This window comes from Tupaia chinensis, unplaced genomic scaffold, assembly GCF_000334495.1.
Source record: "Tupaia chinensis unplaced genomic scaffold, TupChi_1.0 Scaffold000104_1, whole genome shotgun sequence".
In the NCBI taxonomy this organism is placed as follows: Eukaryota; Metazoa; Chordata; class Mammalia; order Scandentia; family Tupaiidae; genus Tupaia; species Tupaia belangeri.
In genome coordinates, this window is record NW_006159568.1 from 3,516,662 (window position 1) to 3,538,460 (window position 21,799).

General features: G+C 40.5%; 1 protein-coding gene and 1 pseudogene across 3 annotated transcripts in view; one reads left to right on the forward strand and one right to left on the reverse strand.

Annotated features, from left to right (window-relative positions):
* Positions 1–3,820: 3,820 nt before the first annotated feature.
* Positions 3,821–21,799, forward strand: part of RNF38 (ring finger protein 38) — an 88,031-nt gene continuing 70,052 nt past the window's right edge. The window contains exon 1 of one of the 3 annotated variants that reach the window (XM_006143763.3): positions 3,821–3,888. The gene's annotated coding sequence lies outside the window, so the exon portion shown is untranslated. The remainder of the gene's footprint in view (positions 3,889–21,799) is intronic. The other 2 variants (XM_027770038.1, XM_027770037.1) reach the window with 2 other exon arrangements.
* Positions 15,132–15,520, reverse strand: LOC106734395 (60S ribosomal protein L31 pseudogene; annotated as a pseudogene).

Here is a 21,799-nt window from a genome sequence, read left to right on the forward strand (position 1 = left end):
AAGAGTGGGGGAGGGGACGAGCAAAAGAAAGGAAATTTGGGGATAAAAATGGAGAGGTAAGGCATTTGTAGGATGGTTTTTTATTTGTTGATGAGGACGTGCGTATGTCCTCAACTGGGCTGGACTGAGGTGTGTGTCACACTGGGTAAAGTCTCTGTACAATCTAAATGCTGTATAGTGATTAAATGTATAAATAATTAAAATTAATAAATAAAAATTCTTAAAAAAATAGAGAGTTTGAAGGGAGGGTCAGGGCTTAGAGACACAAATTTTAGAGTTAGCAGTCATAGATTATTGGAGATCATTGAAGAAAGGAATGAATATAAGTAGAGAGATGTTGAAGAATTGATTCTTGAGCTATTACAACTTTAAAAAAAATTTTCCTGGGGGCTGGCAGGTGGCATGGTGATTAAAGCACTGGACTCCCACATGGCTGACCACAGTTTGAGTCTTGGACCTGGTGGCTTGCTTTCTCTCTTTCTCTCTCTGGTGAGTGCATATGCCCTATAGCAAATTTAATAATAATAATAAATACAATTAAGTAATAATTAAAAAAAAAATTTCCCTGGAGCACATGCACTTGCAAAAGAGAGAGACAGGGAGAAGGAGAAATTATCCTCTCATGTAGTGTGCTTGTGTTGTAATCCCTTATCCCAGTGTGTTCCTCAAGCTGCTAGGGCTGGGACTTAAACTGTGGAAACAGCCATGTAGATAGAATTCAGCTCCCTTAACCTGTAGCCATGGGCGGACCCCTATGAATTGAGAAAATGAGGAAAACTCAGCATATGATTGAAAAATTTTAGTAGATGCTGCAGAAAATTTTCCTGAGGCCACGCAAAAGAAAAGGTATTGAACCAGCTGGTGGCGTGATGGTTAAGGCAGCTGAATCCCACATGGCCAACTGCATTATTCAAGTGATAGTCCTGAAAAACTCAGAGGTGAGACCAGCAGATAGCATAGTGGTTATGCCACTGGACTCCCACATGGTCGACCATAAGTTTTGGACCTAGTGGCTCAAAAATCACACCTGGCGTGTGTGTGTGCATGCCCAAGACCCTGGGAGGAGAATGGAAAAGAAAGGATTATAGTGTGGTCACCGTTCCCCCCCACCCCCTAAGGGGATGATTTCTCATTTTCCCTCTCCCTGTCTCTGTCTGTCTCTCTCAGGCAAGCACACACATTCTAAGGCAAAAACCTCTTTAAAAAAATAAAAGAGGAAGAAGAAAAACTCTCAAAGTCCTGAGAGGAAAATGGAGGAGAGGGATTGCGGTGTGGCCATTCCCCCCCCCCCCCACAAGAGGTGCTTTCTCACTCTCGCTCTGTCTCTCTGGGGAATGCATGGGCCCTTGTAGCAACCTGACACAATAATATATTTGCTTCTTTATTATCATGTTAACATCCTAGTAGTTGGCCTAGTTGCTATTACATATTCAAAGTAATGGTAAGTGCAAATGATACTTCAGAATACCTGCAATAACTATATTATATGGAAGTATATGTGGTTTATTAGTGATAAAGTCAAAGTATATTAATACCACAGTAGTACCTTCTTTTTCATGGATTTGTGGTTGGGAATATATCCCAAGACACCCAACAGATGTCTGAAACCATGAATAGTACTCTGTGTGTTAAGTAATAGTACTCTCTATATTTCCTGCATATACAATACCTATGATAAAGCTTAATTTATAAATTTGGCACAGTAAGAGATTAACAATAATAGGGACCAGCAGTGAGCGTAATGGCTTTGTTGCTGAACTCCCATGTAGTCGACCGTGGTTCAAGTCCCAGACTCGGTGGCTTAAACTCAACGCCAGGTGCGTGTGCAAGTGTGCCCAAGATGCCGAGAGGAGAATGGAGGAGAAGGGATTGTGGCATGGCCATCTCCCCTGGGGGATGATTTCTCTCTTTCTGTCTCTCTGTCTGTCTCTGTCTTTCTGGCAAGTGCATGTGCCCTATAGCAAAAAAGAAAAAAAAAACTCAAAAAAAAAAAGATGAACAATAATAGTAAAATAGAGCAATTATAACATGACTTAATAAAATTTATATGAATGTGGTCTCCTTATATCTTACTGTACTATATTCACTTAATTTTGAACTACAATTGACTGAGTAACTGAAACCACAGAAAATAAAATCCTGGATAAGGAAGAGGGCTACTGTAATGTGACTTGTTGGTAATTGCATAATAAGATAAATTCTTATGTTTCAGTTTCAAGTTAATGAAAAATAACATTTTAGCCCCGTAAACTCTTGGGCCTCTGGTTAAGGACCCCTTATGTAGAGAGAATTGTAGTGTTGGGAGATAATAGGGAAAATCACTGTCTTCTATGCTAATTTCGTGTGTGTGTGTGTGTGTGTTTTGAGTTTGTGGAAATAATATATTTTTCTCATATTTTCTTCTTACAAATGTAGAAGAAAGCTATAAAAAAAAATCTACCTGGGTTCCAACTGGTGGCATGGTAATTAAGGCGGTGTGGTTTGTTGTGTGATTCAAGTCCCAGACCAGTGGCTTGAAAAACATGCTGGGCACATGTGTACCCAAAATCTTAAGAGGAAAATGGAGAAGGAGGGATTGTGGCATAGCCATCTCCCCTGAGGGGTGATTTTTCACTTTCTCTTTCTGTCTTTGACTGAAGAACTCATGCACCCCATAGCATAACTAAAAAAAAGAGAAAAGAAAAGAGTCACTATTTTCATAGAACAGTTGTTTTTAGGAGGCAGTTTTTCAAGTTGACACATGATTTGGTATATTAAAAATGTGTATATTTCAGGTCAGCCCATAGCAGCAGTGGTTAAACACTACACATTAGCAGCCAGACCCTACCTGGCCTTGGTGGCTTGGGAGACTCACCAGGGCGTATGTGTATGCATGACCGCATGTGTTCCCAAGGTCTCAATGGGATAGAGAAATGGAGGAAGGGGGATTGTGGGGTGACGAGGCCACACTGGGGATGCTTTCTCTCTCTCTGGCGAGTACACATGTTCTCTTGCAATTTAAAGGAGAGTCTTATGATTGTGGATTAGACTATGTTTTTTTTTTTTAAATTATTTATTTATTTTTAATTTGAGCAGGGAGGGATAGAGTAAGAGAGATGGAAAGCGAGAAAGCAAGCCGCCGGGTCTGGGCCTCAAACCATGGTTGGCCATGTGGGAATCCAGTGCCCTTAACCCCCCCCCCCCCTGCCAGTCCCTAGACTATGTTTTTTAATGTTGAAAATCTCCAGTATTACTTTTTTCCTCAAAGTATGTGTAACCTGAAAAGGAATATTCTTTCTTTATAAACAGGAGTTTGCCATATTAATGCCTGTGCATTTATTTAGACGGCATTATTTTGAAATAGTCCACTAGTATAATGAAAAATGGTAAATTGAGTATTGAACAGTGGGTTTAGTACCAAACCTGCCATTTTTTGCTTACAGCTACTTGGTGTGAGTCAGCTGTTGTTTTCCTCTGTTTCTTTTCTTTCTTTTTTAAAAATTAAAAAAATTATTCCTTCCATGGTGAGTGAGAATGAGAGCACCCCAACGGAGTTTGGCATATGCTCAGCATATTCAGGGAGGTATCTCTACAAGAGCCTGCAAAGTCCCATGTAGCTAGACCAACCTCATAAAGTATATGGTATTTTATCTGTGTGCCACTGTCCAGCCCATGTTTTCCTCTGTTAAAATGCAAGAATAATAATTCCTACCCTACCAGATTTACCAGTATTGTTGAGGATTAGATGAGATACTGGATGTGAAAGCACTTTTAATTGGTAAAGCAGTTTAATTATAAGGAATATTACATCTTAACTTTTTCTTCCTTTTTCTTGTAGGTAGTGTTGGTGCTCCTTTTCAGTGCCAGTCCATCCATCACGACCATATTTGTCATGATGACACTGACAAGGTGAGGTCCGTGATGATGTCTCCCATGGTAAAAATACGTGTTGTCCTTATATTGATGGATTAGCTTGATTGACACTCTCGACCACCCTAGGGCCAGGAATGTTTGACTTGGTGGGCACAAGGTTGAGATACAGAGGATGATGTTGTGGTTCGTTATAGCAAATTATTAGACTGTTCCAGAAAACAGGTTTATTCAGGAAGTGGGGTGGACTTCTGATCAGCCCTCCATTTTCCTAACCCATGCTTCCTCACCACCATGCTTCCTGTTCTGCAGTCTCTATGTATTATCTTAATATATGAACATGTGCTCCCAAAACTGATAGTTACCTCAGCAACTTGTATTTGTTTCCAAATGGAAATATCTTGGACATTCCAATTTAGTTCACTTTTAGAGTTGATTAATTGTATTAAATTATGTGCTTTTACCCTTTAAAATATGTTGGCCCTTTTTTCAAAGCCCAATTTAAACAACTGGGGATCGAGTGGATTGAGAATAAAACCTTTCTGATTCATGTTAAAAAAAAACCCCTGCTTTGGATCTTTTTGTTTGTTTATTCTTGTAAGTGTGTCTATACTAATGAAACTTTGTTTCATTGTGGTTGTTTTTGCTTCCATTCTGTTCTTATCTCTAAAGTAACCTGGTTTGGAGGGCTTTTTCAGTACTCATCAGTACTCTTATGGCCTAGCCCGTGGCAATAAATATTCCTATGTTTGGAACTTCTGGCTCCTGATCAGGATAGGCTTAAATGTAGTCTTTTCCACCCTCAGTTTCCAGTGGCTTTCCTCTCATTTCCTGTATCTCATATGCAGGAATGTAATCACTCACTTGGTAGTTTCCAGTGCAGACCAATTCAATATATCTTTTTCTCTGTTTTGACCAAGAGCCTCCCTTATCCTGTTGGAGCTAGATCAAGAAGTTGGTCAATCAGTGGGATTTTCCAGATAGCTTTCTTTGTTCCATTTGTTGATTTCTCTTTGTGAGCTTTGTTCAAACTGATTTCACTCTATTTACAGAGAGATTGGTATACTCTAGCATTCCAGTTTCTTTTATTATAGTAATCTAGAGACATGGATTTCACTTTTAACTTCTTTCAGAGGCATACCACTGAAAAATACTTCTAGAATATATTCTTGGCTCCATAAAATTGAGTATACCACAGATTTTAGAAATGAGCATTTTAAAATAATAGTTTGTGATAGAGGAAAAAGACAAAATCACTTTAGGTCAGTAATATGACAAAAAACTGCTTTGACACTATGAGGATTTTTTGCATTGCATTTTCTTTTCTCTGTTAGGTATAATACATGCGTGTCCGTTTGTTCATTTATGGTGTAGAAGCCAAACTCTGTTTTATGCTGTGTCTAGGTCTTAGAGTCTGGAAATAAGATTTCTGTCCGTTTCTGCCAGGTATTTCCTATCTCTCTGAAAATGAATTTTCTCCTAATTTCTCAGTCTTCCTCTCACATTTTGTTTTGGGAAGAGTCAATTTTTAAAAAATACATGGGGGAAGGGGAGAAGAAAAGTTTAAGGGATATTGTCACTTGATAAGATCAAAAATCTATGAGAAACTTCTCTACCAAGTGGATACTATGGTTATTTCCCAGAGAGAATGGAGAGAATGGATTAGAGTCTCTTAATTGTGTACCATGGTCACTGTATCCATCCATGGGAGATTGGTTCTAGGACCCTTGGATACCAAAATCTGTGGATGTTGAAATACCTTATGTAAAATGACATAGTATTTGCATATAAACTATGCATATATTCCCATACATTTTAAATTATACCTAGATTGCTTATAAGAAACCTTAGCATCAGATATAAGTAAGAAGTAAAATGTATAGGGGAAATGGCAGAGGGTGGGAGTGGGGAGCCAGCTAGTGGGATTATGGTTAAGGTGCTGGACTCCCACATGGTCAAACATGGTTTGAGTCCTGGACCAGCAACTTGAAACTTGGACCAGACACATGTGTATGTGTGCCCAAAATCCCAAGAGGAGACAGGATTGCAGTGTGGCCATCCCCCTGAGGGGTAGTTCTCATTTTCTGTCTCTGTCTCTCCTATAGCAAAAAAAAAAAAAAAATGACACTTAGGCTGAGATCTGAATGATTAAGAGGAACAAGTTGTGAAAATTAGGGCCATGGGGCAAACATTCTAGGGAGTAGGAAGAGCTGATGTAAAAGCCCTCAAACTGGAAAAATTGGGGAACAGAAAGAAGGTTGATGTACACAGCAGAGTGGATGAGAATGGGAATGGGAGGAGATGCTGTTGAAGAGGTAGACACAGGCCAGGTCAACCACCATTGTATTTCTCTCTCTACAAATTTGACTTCCCTTGGAAACTCATGCAAGTAGTCTCAGGTACTGTTTGTCTTTTTTGTGATTGACTTCTTTCACCAAGTGTGATGTTCTCAAGCTCATGCATATTGTAGCATCTACAAGGATTTCCTTCCTTTTTAAGGCTAAATAATATCCCATTGTTTGATATACCACATTTTGTTTATCCGTACATCCATAGAGGTAAACTGGGTTACTTCCACCTGTTGACTATTATGAATAGTACTGCTGTGAACATGGGTATATAAATATCTCTTCATGACCTTGTTTTCAGATTTTTGGGGAGTGTATACATGGAAGTGGGATCGCTGGGTTATATTGTAGTTGTATTTTTAATTTTTTATAGAACTTACATACTGTTTCCCATAGTGGCTTCACTATTTTACATTCCCACCAAGAGTGCTCAAGGATTTTCATTTTCTCCACATCCCTTCCCAATATTTATTATTTTCTGGGATTTTTATTAATAGTAGCCATCTTACTGATTGTGAGGTGGTTCTCATTGTGGGTTTTTTGTTTTGTTTTTGTACTTTCCTAGTAATGAATGATGTTGAACATCTTTTTTATATGCTTTTGGCCATTTTCAGTCTTTGTCTCTCTCTTTTTTTTGACTCTGAGGGAGAGAGGGAGACATACGTGAGGAAGCACTTCCTAGGGGAGGATGGTCATGCCACAATCCCTTCCCTCTGTTCTCTTAGAATTTTGGGCAGGTATACACACTAGAGAGTATTTTTCAAGCCTCTGGGTCCGCACTCAAACTGCAGCCAAGGGATCCAGATGCCTTAACCGCCATAGGACCAGCTGGCCTTCTTTGCCCCTTGTTACATTATATTTTTTCACATATTCCTATGTATCAGTTTTTGCTTCCAACTATACCATATGAGAATGTCTCACTTCCTTTTTTTTTTTTTTTTTTTTTTTTGGGGGGTTTTTGTGTTGGGGCTCTGGTGTTTGAGAGGTTTTTGCTGTAGGGCTCATGTGTTCACCAGAAAGAGACAGACAGAAAGTGAGAAGTCACACCCCTCCCCCCCCAGAGGGATGGCCAGGCCGCAATCCCTTCTCCATTCTCTTCTCAGGATCCTGGGCACACAAGCACACGCACGCGGCATGAGTTTAAGCCATTGGGTCTGGGACTCAAACTGCAGTCGACTACATGGGAGTCCAGCAACATAGTGATTACGTCAGCTGCTGGTCCCATCTCATTTCCTTTTGACTTCATTGACTATCATCCATAGTGAGAATTACTTTGTGAACATAATTGATGAGAAATGGAGTCTTATAGTTTTAATGTGTTTTTCTTTGATAACTACTGAGGTTTTGTAGCTTTTCACATGTTCATGTGTTCATTAGTCATTTATATTGCTGTTTTTTTCAAATTGTGTTTTTTTGTGTGTGGATATTTCTCTTTCCTTTGGGGATATTCTAATTTTCTTATTTTGTATAGGTGTATTAACTATCTGTCATGCTTGGGAAGAATGTCCCAATTTACCTTTTAATTTTTTAGTTTTTATTTTTATTTTTTGCTGTAGGGTGCATGTACTTGCTCAAGAGTAAGAGGGAGACAGAGACACAGATTATGAGGGAAAGTAAGAAAGTACCCCTCCAGGGGGGATACCATGCTATAGTCTCTCCTCTGTTTCCCTCTGGGATTTTGAACATGCACATGCATGCTCCTGGCATGTTTTCCAAGCCTCCAGGTCTGGATTCAAGCCATGTAGTCAGCCATCTGATTGGCCCATCTTTTAATTATTAATGAATTTTTTCCTGTGCAATATTTTTAAATTATTTGGGAATAAATCTAATGGTATTTTCCTTTTAAACTTATTTCTTACTGTAATGTTTAGGAACTCTGTCTCCATTCAGATCCTTACCTATATTTTCTTTTTTTGAGAGGTTTTCGCTATAGGACGCGTGCGCTCGCCAGACAGAGAGAGAGAGACATAGAGACAGAAAGTGAGAAATCGCCCCCCCGGGGGGATGGTCACGCCGCAATCCCTTCTCCTCCATTTGCCTCTCGGGATCTTGAGCACGCACGCACACGCGCCCGGCATGAGTTTTAAGCCACCGGGTCTGGGACGTGAACCGTGGTCGACTATGTGGGAGTCCAGCGACATAACCATTACGCTAACTGCTGGTTCCCTTTTCCTATATTTTCTTAAAGTTTTGTCAATTTTATGTCATCCTTTCTGATTTGCCAGGACTTTATTTGCTATATGGTACCCAGTGTGTTTTAAATACAATCTCACCTTGCTTACATTGTGAGATATCATGTAATGAAAAATGTTTCGATATTATTCTTTGACATTTTTTGTTGGCTTTTAAAATGTTGTTGCCTGCTCAGTTTATTATTTTTTTTATTTATAAGATACTGTTTTAGTAGGAACAGACAAGCAGAGGGAAGATAAATAAGCATCCTGTGGGAACATAAAGTTTATATTTACTCCACAAGGAGTTGTACTGCTTTACGGGTTTTTAATTTAAGGTTATTTCTGTTTTGTGGTACAAACTGGAATTTTGTTCAGGTAAAACATTCCTCTTTTTCTTATTAAAGCCTGAAAAGGCCTGTAGAATGTGGTAGGGACCAGAGGGTGCAGTATTTGTGGAGATGTGCCAAATCTCAAATGTCTATGCAAAACCACTTGGGGCAGGGAGGTTCCTCAAAGTGTAGAATCAGTGGAAGCCACTATGAGAACACTGACAGCTGCACACAACCACATTTCACAAATCAATATGTTGGAATTCCATACCAGGGTGTGCCATTGTGAACAAGTTCATGACTCTTCAGGTAAAGGAGGTCCACCAGGATTCTCTAGAGGAAAGTCTGTTCTTCATTGAATAGTGGAAGTTATTAAGATGTTCTATGAGCTGGTCCACTAATAGACTGTTCCAATGTTTCTTGCATTTTAAACTTTTAAGGACTCTTATTCCCATGTCCCTTTTCAGTGATTGCTTTTTCATTATCTTTCCCAAAGTGAAGGAGCTAATTGTGCTTCTTTTTGTTGTTGTTGTTGCTATAGGGTGCATGCTCTTGCTGGAGAGAGAGACAGAAAGGGAAAGTGAAAAATCATTCCCCAAGGGAAGGGAGGATGGCCATGCTGCATGCAGCCCAGTCCCTTCTCCATTCTCTTCTTGAAATTATGGGCACACACACACTTACCTGGTGTGATTTTTCAAGCCACCAGTCCAGAAATTGAACTGCAAAGCAGGCCATGTGGGATCCAGTGCCTTCATCACCATGCTACCTGCTGACCCCTGCTTCTTTGTTTTCTTTCTTTTTTATAGAAAGAGATTTTTGCTATAGGGCGTGTACACTTGCCAGAGAGACAGAAAGCAAGAAATCACCCCCCAGGGAGGATGGCCATGCTGCAATCCCTTCTCCATTCTCCTCCATTCTCCTTTGCGACACATGCACATGTGCCCAGCATTAGTCTTAAGCTGCCAGGTTCGGGACTCGAACCATGGTCAGCTACATGGGAGTCCAGCGACCTAACCATTATACCATCTGCTGGTCCCACTTCTTTGTTTCTTAATCAGTGATTATACCATCCTTTATTTTCTTGAAGCATTTATGCAAGTCCCTATTTCACTGGCTTTTTGGGTTACATCTTCATTTACTACTCAACTCTTAAAATGATTTGACCTTTTTTTCCACTTAACTTCAGTTGATCCATTTTCTTTGGCTTACCTCCTCAGGTATTTCTAGGACTCTTACATATACATTTGTTCTGGTGGTTGCTTGCTCTTCCAGCCAGTCCTTTGTTTTAGTACTGTTGGTTACCAGCTTCCCTAAGTTATTGCTGTCTCACTAGTGTCACTCTGACTCAAGTTTGGGCCTGCTTTCTGGGTATTGCATTTATTAAGACATAGTACTGGCTTTGGGATTGTAACAGAAGGGCATTGTAATAAAATTTAAAGGTAGATATGAAAAAATGACTGCTCCTGAAGTATACTGGCCCAATTTTAGTATTGGGGCTTCTCTCTCCTCAGTACTAGGCCTACTGCTGTCCAATGGTCAGCCCATATTTCTCCAGAGTTTCTTTGAATGCTGCTGTTTCCCACTCCAGAGTCAACTCTTAACTACTTTCATTCTGTTGGTTGGAGCAGAAATTGTATTGCCTTTTAGGAGGCAATTTAGCAGTATATCTAAAAATTAAGGGGGGAGGGGAGACACGTATTCTTTGTACTAGCAATTGTAGTTAGAAGTTGTTTTTGGGGGGGGGACCAGCAGTTAGCATAATGGCTATGTCGCTGGACTCCCATGTAGTCGACTGCGGTTCGAGTCCCAGACCCGGTGGCTTAAACTCACGCCAGGCGTGTGTGCATGTGTGCCCAAGATCCCGAGAGGAGAATGGAGGAGAAGGGATTGCGGCGTGGCCCTCCCCCCCTGGGGGGGGGGGTGATTTCTTGCTTTCTGTCTCTCTGTATCTCTCTCTGCCAGTCTGGCGAGTGCACGTGCCCTATAGCAAAAACCTCTCCAAAGAAAAAGAAAAAAAGTTTTTTTCTTCTTCTTTACTATCTATATATTTTTAATTGTCAGAGGACACATGCATTTGACAGAGAGCAAGACCAAAAAATACAGAGAAAAAGAGAGGGAGATGCCCAGAGGAGTAAGGTCATTCTGCAGTTTCTTCTCCATTTTTCTATCCTGCTGGCATTTGGGGCACACATGCAAATAAATACATGCATCCAGCATGGTTTTTCAAGCCATTATACTAACTGCTGGTCCCACTGTAATTCAAATTGCAGTGGGTTGTGTGGGATCCAGCTCCCATAACCACTAGACTTCAGGGCTAGCTCTATCATATATTTTCAAATGCATGCTTAACTATTTGTATGTACAAGAGTGTTCATGATCTCTTGTAATAGCTAAACAGTGTAAACAACCTAAAGTAATGTAGGATTTTAAAAGTAAAAGGTGGTTCATCCCGAACAGTGATATAATATATTTTATTGAAGAAAATAACCTAGATCTGTATGTGGTTAACTTTTTTCTGTGCCTCTGGCTGTCCATTGGATTTGGTTAAAAAAAGAAGAAGAAGAAGAAGAAGAAGAAGAAGAAGAAGAAAGAAAACAAAACACAGTAGTATCAGAGTATGATTTCACCTGAGACTAAGCTACTGGAGTAATAATATTACAATGAGAGTAGAGTCATAGTAACTACATTTGGACCCAAGAGGCTCTGTGTTCACCAGAATGAGCAAGAGCCCTGCTTCAAAGCATAAGAGGCCATATCAATTCAGAGTCAGCTCCTGCCTGTTTACCCTGCTCTGGAGATCAAATATGCTGTAACTTGCAGTGCATTGCTTTATTTGCACCATTGGCTCTCCACTTTTGGTTTGGTGTGGGTCTCTTTTTTTCTGTTTCTGAATAGAAATATTGTAGACACCCAGGTAAATTCTCTCTCAAACTCCTTCCTGATGGGTTTTTCACCCTGGATCTACCATTGTACATCTTCACTGCCTTAAGTTTTCCCTCTATCCCAACTGCCATGGTTTAATCCCTGTCATCGCTCCTTTGATCACTTTCTTGGCTCCAAAGCCTGGGAAACTTTCAGTGGACTTGGGTTTAGGTGGGCCTTTGCTGCCCCCTTCTGGTTTTTAGCAGCTATAGCTGACAGAGCTGCTAACATTTCCACTTGGACAGGTGTTAATGCAAGGTTAAATGGCTTATGCTGATTGTTTTGCAGTAGATAAGTCTTGACAAACTTACAGATACTGCATCCTAAATACTGAAGCCATTATGCCTTTCCCTTTCAGTGCAGCATCTTCTTATTGGATCCTAGGCCCTCTTAGCTAGTTTTAGTATAAGGAAAGACACTTGAGGGGAGGAGAGTAAACAATTAGCATTAAGGAGAGATTTAAAATTTTATTTTTGCCTCTTTATTTTATTTTATTTCTTTTTGAGAGGTTCTTGCTATAGGGCACGTGTGTTTGCCAGAAAGACAGAGAGAGACAGACAGAAAGCGAGAAATCGCCCTTCAGGGTGGATGGCCACACCACAATCCCTTATCCATTCTCCTCTTGGGATCCTGGGCACACATGTACCCACAACTGGTGTGAGTTTTAAGCCACTGGGTCTAGGACTTGAACCATGGTTGACTACAGGGGAGTCCAGCTACATAGCCATTACGCCAACAGCTGGTCCCCTCCCTTTATTTTTTTTCTACTGCCTCTTTTTTCTGTTTTTTTTTTTTTTTCTTTTTTCTCCACCATTTCTTGGGAACTTACTTATTTAGACAAAATGAATTACCACTGCTGTAAAATATTTACATATTATAATTGAACTGTTAATTGAGCATGTGGTACAAGCACAAGGGTAGATTGAGCGAGACAGCCCTTGGTTTCAAGTTTACTTTCTATTGGGCACAAATATCAAGTAAATACAAAATTGCAAGGCAGAATGATTCAGGAGACAAGAGGACTTCAAAAAGTTTGAGGAAAAATGGAATTGCATCTACGACCATACCACCCTAAATGCACCCGATCTCATATAAATGGATTGAAGTACAAATTTATTTTGGTGCAAAAACATTTTGGAATCTCTGCATGTTTTTTTATAATATGCATTTTCTGTGAACTTTTGGAAGATGCCTTGTATGTCATAAAACAAAAGAGAAGCCCCAAACTTAGCAGTAGTTGTTGGGGTTATTGGAGTAAGGTTAACAGTAGTGGATGCGATGGCAGAACAGTCCTGCTCCTGACAGTGTTAACTAATGGGAACGACCTCCTTCTTCTTTTTCAGAATTTTATTTATTATTATTATTTTAATTTGCCATAGGGCACATGTGCTCACCACAGAGAGAGAGAGGGAAAAAAAAAAAGTGACAAAGTAAGCTGCCAAGTCCAGTACTCAAACTGCTATCTGCCATGTGGGAGTCCAACACCTTAACCACCATGTCTCCTGCTGGCCCCAGGAACTGTAGAGGTCAGGGACTTCGCACAAAAGTCTGTTCTCTACCCAATATTACTTTTGCATTTTCCCTCCATGTGAATGATTCTTAAATATTCGGACAAGTGATTCTTTATCTGCAGCTCTTCAATCATGTCTTTCAATACCTTAAAATAGGAGAGGCATAATTTTGCATTTTCTACCATCCAACATTCTCCCAACAGTGGGGGTTAGTGATATACAAACAGAACAGAAGTGAGACCTGCTCTGGAGAAACTTATAGCTTAATAGGGGAAAACAGGTATTTAATAAGTGCTTTAAGTGTTATGATAAACGTGTGTAGAGAGACAATCATTATTTAGACATTCCTTGGTGTCTAGAAATTCAAAATATGATCACAGAAACAAATTTAAAATTTGCCATTTGACAGAATGGCATTTACGTAAAATTTGTGATTACTGTTCATGTGCTATGCTTGAAAATATATTTCTAGCAGTAATACCTTTCTTACTCATAAGACTGATAGAAGGTCAACCAATGGCATAGAGGTTAAGGTTGCTAGATCCAACATCGCCGACTAGCAGTTTGAGCCCCGGACCTGGTGACTTGAGAAACACACCAGGCATGTGTGCATGTGTGTGCAAAGTCCCGAGAGGAGAATGGAGGAGAAAGGGTTGCAGCAAGACTAGTAGATGATTTTCCTTTCTTTTTTGTGTTTGTGTTTGATTTTGTTTTTATTTTTGGAAGAGAAAAGTGGGAAAGCACCCCATGGGGAATGGTCACAATGAAATTACTTCTCCATTTCTACTTTCTTTGGGGATCTTTGGCATGCATGCACAGTTGGCTGGTGTGTTTTTCATGCCAGTGGGTCTGGGACTCGAACTGCATATTGGGCTATTTGAGATCCAGCTGCCTTTACCACCATGCCATGGACTGGCCCTCTTTTCTTTACTTTTATTGCCAGAAGGCACATACACTTGCCAGAGAAAGAAAGAGAACCCCCTAGTGGGGCATGGTCGCAACTTCTTTCCTTTTTCCTCTATTTCTTCATGATGCAGGATTCTGGCACCTTTTTCAGGCCACTGGGGCCAGGATTTGAATCATGGTTGGCCATGTGGGATCTGATTCCCTTAATCACTCTCTGTGCTATGGGCTGGCCTTGGAAGATGGTTTTCTGGAAGTAAATTGTGAATTTCAAAGTGAGATCATTCCTCTATAGGTTAATGTTTTTCCTTAGTTAGAAATAAAAGACAGGAGATCTAAAGAAATTCGATTTCAAGTACAGTTGAACCAATAAATTTTCCCAAACATTTAAAGAAAGCATAACATTGGGGCTGGCAGTGGGCATGGTGGTAAAGGGTGCGGGACTCCCACATGGCTGACTGAAGTTTAATTCCTGGGGCTGGCGGCTTGCTTTCCCTTTCTCTCTGTGCCCCGACCCTGGTCAAATTTATTTATTTATTTATTTATTTATTTATTTATTTATTTATTTATTTATTTATTTATTTAAATCAATCAATCAATCTAGATGGAATAATTCTTTAAAAAAAAAGAAAGAAAAGAAAGCATAACATCTATCTTACAGAAATGCTTCTATGGAATACAGAAAAAAGGGAACACTTCCTGATTTATCTTCTGAGGCTAGCTTAAATCTTTGACAAAAATTCACAAGGACATTACAAAAATAGAAAATTAACAGCTAATTTAACTCAAGAATACAGATGTAAAATTCTAGGCAAAATTTTAACAAGCCAAGACACACACACAAACACACACACCCACAAAAAAAAACACAGTACAATAAGACCAAAATGGGTTTATTAAGAATGTAAAATTGGGGTTAGCAAGTGGCATGGTAGTTAAGAAACCGGACTCCCACATGGCTAACCATGGTTCAAGTCCTGGACCTAGTGGCTCACTTTCTTACTTTCTCTCTCTCTCTCTCTCTGTCTCTCCCTGGTCAGATGTTAAATAATAATTTTTTGTTGTTGTTTTATAACTTTATTTGAAAATCAGCAATTAGTTCTCATCCACATTGACTGTTTGTAGATTTTTGAATGTGGTAACAGGTACATAGGTTGCCAGAGTGTAGAGCTTATTGGGTGAATCTTCATCTTCGTTTCGTTTTCTGGACAACCACACACGGATTCTATATGGGACATTCCTTATTCCTTTGGCCCAGACAGCTTTGTTGAGCCTGGTATCAGTGCGCACATCTGGAGTCCTCATCTCTTTCATGGCAAATTTCCGGATTTCTTTGAGTGCCCGAAGGGCATGTTTCTTGAAGCCCATGCCATGGATACACTTGTGAATGTCGATGGTGTATTCCCGGGTCACCACCTCGTTGATGGCAGAACGGCCCTTCTTCTTCTCGCCACCCTTCTTTGTGGGAGCCATTCTGCTAGGCCTAAGCTGGAAAGAAAAAATGCAGAGGATTGTGGGCAATAATAATAATTTTTTAAAAGAATGTAAAATTGATCTAATATCTCAAAACCAATCAGTCAAAATTCACACATTAGTAGAAAAATGACATGATTGTCTCATAGATGCAGAAGATTTTGAGAAAAGCAAACATCCTTTGATGATAGGTTGTTCTACAAACAAAACTCCTGCAAACTTTATACTTAAATCGTGAGTTTTTTGTTGAAATTTGGAATACCACAAAGGTGCCTGCTCTACCTGTATTTATATAGCATCGTAGTAGAGGTCCTAACCTGTGCTCTAAGATAAGGAAAAAAAAAAAGAATATGTGTTGGAAAAAAAGAAATTGAATAGTCATGGGGCTGGCAAGTGCCATGGTGGTTAGGTTAAAGGCACTGGACTCCTACATGGCTGACCACAGTTCTAGTCCTGGACCTGGCGGCTTTCTCACTTGCTTGCTTTCTCTCTGTCACTCTCTAGTCAAACTTAAATAAATAAATTGACAAAGTTAAATAATACTTTTTTATAGAAATAAATTGAACAGTTATTATTTTCTGTAAATAGGATGAAAATAAGCCTCTGTGTAAAGAAAACTCATAAGAATTGAGATAAACCATAGAATTCATAATTAGATTATATAGTTTTAAAAAGCTGAAATAAACCTAAGCAGTAAAATGTACAAATCCTCTACAGAAAACTGTGAAGCATATTTTTTTCTTTTGCTTCTTTCTTTTTCTTAATTTGCCAGAGGGTGTAGGCCTTTGCTGGAGACAGTGAGAGGTAGAGAGAGATGCAGCACTGCCGCATTGCCATCCCTCCTCTTCCATCTCTCCCACCTCGGGATTCTGATATCTGCACATTCCCCACATGCTTTTCAAGCTGCTGGGTCTAGGATTAGAATTGTGTGGTTAGCCATATGGGATCTAGCCACCCCAACCACCAGGCCATGGGCTGATCCTCTTTTTTCTTTAATTGCCAGAGGGCCTATGTGCTCACTAGAGGAAGGGAGGAGCTTCCCCCAGTGGGGTGTGGTCACATGCACTCTTCTCCCTTTTCTCTATCCTATGAGGATTTGAGACTCACATATACACGTGCCTGGTGTGTTTTTTAAGCTGCCAGGGCCAGGATTCAAACCACAGTCAGCCATGTAGTATCCAATTCCTTTAATTACAAGTTCAGAAGCATTAGAAAAAACCAAAGGGCTCCGATAAATTGAAAGATACATCATGCTCATAGATCAGAAGAATCAATATTGTAAAAAGTATCAGTACACTTTAATTCATCTTTACATCCATTGTACCCCCCATTCAAAATCCCAACAAGATTAGCTTGTTACCATTTCCTCTTTCCTTTTTCCTTTCTTTTTTAATATTTATTTATTTATTTATTTGTTGTCATTTTCAAGCCATTGGTCCCAGGACTTGAACTGTGGTTAGTCATGTGGGAATCCAGTACCTTAACCACCATGCCACCTGCTGGCCCCATCTTTCCTTTTTTCTTTATTTTGAAATAATCTTACTCTAAATTTCTATGGAAATTTTAAAAGCTGAGGATAATCTATTACAGGTAATATTGAGAGAGAGAGAGGAGAGGCAACTTGCTCTAACAGATAAAGAGAGGTCTTACAAAGCTACAGTGATAACAATGGTGTGGTATCAGCACAAAGATAAAAAGAACAGTGGGACAGACTACAAGCCTAGAAACAAACACATGAATATGTGGACACTTGGTTTTTTAGACAAAGAAATGGTTAGAAACAGTCTTTTCAATATTTATTACTTTGTCAAATAGATGTCCATATGGAGAAAGGAAAAACAAAAACTAATTTGATTTCCACCTCACTAAACCCAAAATCAATTCTAGGTCGTGTGTATATCTAAACGTGAAAATATAATAAAAGCTTTAAGAAAATAACACAGGAAAATATTTTCTGAACCAACCAAGCATAGAGAAAGATTCCTTAAACAGGATAACAATGGGAACAAAAACACAAACCAAAGATTTAAAGTTCATAGAAATTAATGATATGTTTGTGTGTTCTGTTATAAATAATCCTAGTAGAGAGAGATGGGGGGGGAATGATATAGAAGGGAGAGGGAGAATTGCTAGAGTCCTTGAGAAGGTGAGAAATGAATGAGATTTAGAATTGAAGAATAGGCTGGACTTGTTCACATAGTGATCAGTTCTGAAATCCTATGCAGTTTCTGTACAGTGATGGATGTCTGGGTCAAGTTCTATAGTGGCTGCTGTTACTGTTTTAGAATGGTAGGGCACCAGGAGAGACTATCTCAATGACCGGTTTGAAGGAACTTTCAATATTTTCCTGCTTGATAAGCAATGGTTTGATACATTTTTATTTTAGAAGTAAGGGAATGTGAATGACTTGGGTATCTCTGGAAGAACAGTTTTTTTTAGTTGTTTTGATATTTTTTAGAGACAGAGATTTTTGTTACAGGGTGCATGTACTCGCCAGAGAGGCAGAAGCAATAAATCAGCCCCTGAGGGGGTGGCCATACCTCCATCTCTTCTCTTCCATTCTCTTCTCAGGATTTTGGGCATGCATGCACACGTACCCAGCATGAGTTTCAAGCCACCAACCAGGTCCAGGACTTTAACTGTGGTTGAACATGTGGGAGTCCAGCATTGTAACCATTATGTCAAGTGTTGATCCTGGAAGAACAGTTTTTAGTGGTCATTCATAATTCTCACTTCTGTTAAGAAAACTAATGTTAAAGAGCAGCCTTGGAGTCTGAATTCATAAAAAGATCTTGCCCAAACAAATACTGCTGACCCCTAGCCATATATAGGTAGTCATATGTGGGTTTCTGTTTTGTTTTGTTTGTTTTTGACACAGGGGTTGTGCACCTGCTGAAGAGAGACAGAGAGGGAAAGTGAGAAATCACCCTCCCAGTGAAGATGACCATGCTGTAGTCTCTTCTCCATTCTCTTCCTGGGATTCTGGGCATGGGTGGGCATGTTTCAGGTGATTTTCAAGCTGCCAGGTCCAGGACTTGAGCAGCAGTTGATCATGTGAGAATCCAGCACCTTCACCACCATACCACCTGCTGGCCCCCATATACGATTTTTAAAGTTGTGGTCTGTATATCTAAATTTGAAAATATAATAATATAAAGATATTATTTATTAAAATATAACAAAATAAAAATATTGTATTAAAATATAATAAAAGTTCTAAGATTTGATCCTAGTGAGTTCATTATTGCACTGGCCACATTTCAAGTGTTCAGTAGGCCCTTCTTTTTTTAAAACAATTATTTATTTAATTTTATTTATTATTATTTTTTTCTTAAGTTATTTATTTAAGTTTATTCTTTCATTTTAATTTGACCAGAGAGAGACAGACAGAGAGAGGGGGGAAAGTGAGAAAGCAAGCCACCAGATACGGGATTTGAACTGTGGTCAGCCATGTGGGAGTGTCCAGCACCTTAACCACCATGCAACCCACTGGCTCCCAGGTGCTGCCTTTTGGATGGTGCAGACATAGAATGTTTCTTTCCTTTTTTAAAAAAACTTTTCTATAAGGCATGTGTGCTAACTGTGGGGGGGGGAGTGGAATAGGGACTCCACAAGGGAGCTGACTATGCTGCAATCCCTTCTCCATTTTCAGGGATTTTGAGCACACAAGCACATGCACTTGGTGTGTTTTCCAAGCCACCCGGTCTGGGACTTAAAGTGTACATTCTGCCATATGGAATCCAGCCACCTTTACTACCACATCCTGACTGGCCTCAGTTGTAGAACACTTCTATCACTGCAAAATTTTATTATTAGATAGTTCCCTACCAGGACTTAACACCTTTGCAGAGAGATGTCAAATATAACTGTAGCTGGATTACAGCTGAGCAACTGTTCTGGTATAATTTAACTCTAGCAACATTAGGAGGCCCACTTTAAAAGCCTATTCACTTACTGAGTGTCTGATAGCACAGCACCAGGTTTTCTGGTTAAAAAAAATCAGATGCTGGACTCCCATGTAGTTGATCACAGTTCAAGTCCTGGATCTAGTGGCCTAAAACTCACACCAAGCATGTGTGCCCAAGGTCCCAAGAGAGTAGAGGAGAAGGGATTGGGGCATGGGCATTGGGGTGATTTCTTGCTTTCTGTCTCTTTGGTGAGCACATGCCATATAGCAAGAATCTCTCTTAAAAAAAAAAAATCAGAGAAGGAATTGCAGTACAGATTCCAAACTCTCCCACCTGGAGTTGTGGCAGCATTATTGGGATAGACTTCCTAGGTTAGGCCCTCAGCCCAGTTAGCTGCAGTCAGTTTACCTGACAAAGGGTTGGCTAAAGCCCAGGGGATTTACTTAAGTTTATGGTTGAAGAACCTTGAAGGACTGTAATAGAATTTTGTGCTGAGATTGAGCATTTGAGGAATCTGCTTCTTTTAATGTGACAGCTCCCAAATTTCCTTCCCCTTTGATGACTTCTCCCTTTTTCCCATTTGTCACGTAACCCTAGCCAAGCATGTAGGAAAGGCTATTTCAGGAGGACCACATTATGAAAGGAAGACGTTTTAGCAGCGATTCTCATGGAAGTTCTGTAATGCAAGGTGACCACAGCAGGACAATGGGGCTTGTGAGACCTAGACGTTAGAAATATATTTCCGGCCAGCAGGTGGCATGGTGGTTAAGGGTGCTGGATTCCCACATGGCCAATTGCAGTTAGAATCCTGGACCTGGCGATTTGCTTTCTCACTTTCCCTCTTTCTCTGTCACTCTGTCCTTCTCTGGTCAAATTTAAATAAACAAACAAACAGATAAAGTTAAATAAAATAATTCTTAAAAAAAAAAGGAGATAGATTATATTTAATGCACCTAAAGGTGTGGTTGGGGCCTAACTCTGTATCATGAAATAAAAAAGTAAAAATTAGGATGTAATCATCTTCAAACTGGCTGCTGGAAGACTGACAGAAGGTTAAGGAGAGAGTAGGTATGTAACTGAACCACATAATGGACAGCAGCAGGAGAGAGATGTTCATAGGGACCTGCTTATCTCATTCCAGCTTCCCTTTGTCCTGGAATTATAAAAGCTTGTGATGTTATTGCTAGAACTTTGATTCAGCAGTTGCTAAGCACCTGTTGTGTTTCACGCACTTTGTTTGGGCTTTGGAGTTAGTCACAACAGAGTCCCAGTCTCAGTCCGTTATGAGAGACAAAAGTACATAAATAATGATGGTATAGTGTCGCTCATAAACAGAATATTCAGAGAGTCCTGAAACATCACTAAAGTCTGAGTCTCCTATTTTTATTGGAGGCAGCTGAAGCCCAGAGAGAGGGGACTGGCTTACGTAATACCAAAATAAATAGAACCTGGGTTTTCTAGTTAATAATAATTTTGCCCCAACATCCTAAAATATCAGCTTGTAGAAATTGCCTCATTTTTCTTTCTTTCTTTTTTTTTTTTTAAAAAAGTCCACTTCCATGATATCTCCTTGACTGTTCTAACTTCCATACCACTATCTCTTCTTTACGTGCAACCGTTCATGGGTCCTGAACTTGATCAGGATCAGAGCCAAGCCAGATCAGAGTCAAGCCAGCCTAAGTCTTCTTATCTCACTTCTCATCTCCAGCAAGGTGTGAACAACTTGTCAGTTTAGCGAAATCTTAGAGCGGTTAAGTGAGATTCGAATCTGCTAGCTCCATTGTGCGACACTAATAGCTACATTAGTAAAAATTCCTACATCTCGGGCCATATGGATACATATTGTGAGGTTACTGTTGGACTGCTGAGTTTTGGAAATGAGAGGACCAGAGCAGTAGCAACAATTTGGGAAGAGATTGTAAGACTTGGAAACACGGCCTTGCGGGGCGCGAGGGGCGGCCGGGGCGGGGCTGCGCAATGGTGCTGCGCAGCGGGCTCTGTTGCCGGAACTAGTCCGAGCAGCTCAGCCCCGCCCCACCTCACTTGCCATCCCCAACCCCCTCCTGGCGTCTCTCTCCCTTCCCCCAGCTTCCCCGGAGGGGTGGAAACAAAGGGGCTCCGCGCGCCGAGCCCCGGCGTGAGGGAAAGGGGCGGAGCGTTCCGGCAGTGTCGCGCGCTGGGCTCACTAGGTTCGTGCGGGCGAGGAGGCGGGGCGGGGCGGTGACCCAGAGCCAAGAAGTGGGAGGGCCGCGTGCTCGCGCGTCTTTGCGGCCCCGCGGCGAGGGGCGTTGCCTGCGCGCGCAGCAGAACACTGTGCGCCGGCGCGCGGCGAGCCCCGGTCCGCGAGTGCCCAGACGAGGTGCGGCGGGGGGGGGGCACTCG